The sequence below is a fragment of the Cebus imitator genome, unplaced genomic scaffold, assembly GCF_001604975.1.
Source record: "Cebus imitator isolate Cc_AM_T3 unplaced genomic scaffold, Cebus_imitator-1.0 Scaffold4327, whole genome shotgun sequence".
NCBI lineage: Eukaryota > Metazoa > Chordata > Mammalia > Primates > Cebidae > Cebus > Cebus imitator.
Window position 1 is genome coordinate 1 of NW_016111642.1, and position 1,231 is coordinate 1,231.

Here is a 1,231-nt window from a genome sequence, read left to right on the forward strand (position 1 = left end):
TGGTAATACATGTTAAATGGTGGTATGTTAAATGGTGGCATGTGTATGTGAGTGTGTGCCTGTATGTGTTTTGAGTAGAGTGAAAAATAAGGCAGTAAGTGGTTTTTCTGTAACTGGCTGGAACGTGAAAAGTTTATAGGCATACCCAATAATGATGGAAACACAGGTCATCTCCAGAAACCAATATATTCCTTCTACTTCCTTATATTTTACAAGAAACACTTTCTAGCCAGGTGTGGTATCTCACACCTGTAATCCCAGCACTTTGGGAGGCCGAGGTGGGCGGATCATGAGGTCAAGAGATCAAGACCATCCTGGCCAACATAGTGAAACCCCATCTCTAAAAAAAAGAAACACTTTCTTACCTCATATGTTTTTCCTTATGCTTTCTGTTGGATATTTCTTTATTATATTTCTTCCTCTTTTTACAAAACCATTGACTTATCTGCAAAAAAATGAGATGTGGGAGGTGATTAATACAGGAATAAGGATTGGTCTATATGGGTAATAGTACTACACAAGTAACTTTGTCTGTCAATGAAGAAATGTCTATTAATGCTGTCATACCTGCTTATGTGTCATGCCAAATTCAAATGAGAGTTATAGACTCTCTTGTATTGTGGGCACCTGTTACACTTTGCCCAGAGAATGACCATGAGGGATTTGCTGACTAATCTTTTCTTGAGATATTGTTTCTCATTTTCCCTTTTCCTTTTTACTTCCCGTTCATCTTCCATCTCCTTTTCGATTTCCTCGTCTTTTTCTTGCTTTCTCTTTCTGCCAGCTTCTCCTCCTCCTTCTCTTGATTTCTGCTTTTGCTTTTGTTCATCTTCACTGTAATTTCCATTTGATTGTTCTGGATTTTGATCCTAAGGCATAGCTGGTTGTTTCTGTATAAGAAGATCTGTGGAATAAAATCAAGCTGAAGCGAAATTTGATTTTCAGATCATAGTTAGCAATCCTCCATGTGAGACTATATATGATTTTCCTAAGTTAGCAATGTTGTACATTGGTGGAAAACCTAGAGCAAAAGAAAAGTAAATTCATTGGCTAGGCACAGTGGCTCATGCCTGTAAACCCAGCCCTTTGGTGGGTCGAGGTGGGTGAATTACCTGAGGTCAGGAGTTTGAGACCAGCCTGGCCAACATGGTGAAACCTCATCTCTACTAAAAATACAAAAATTTGTTGGGCGTGGTGGCACGTGCCTGCATTCCTAGCTACTCAGGAGGCT

At 39.4% G+C, this 1,231-nt stretch overlaps 1 pseudogene; it reads right to left on the reverse strand.

The window, feature by feature from the left end:
- Nucleotides 1–361: 361 nt before the first annotated feature.
- The window catches only part of LOC108299290, a 3,438-nt pseudogene continuing 2,568 nt past the window's right edge, over nt 362–1,231 (reverse strand).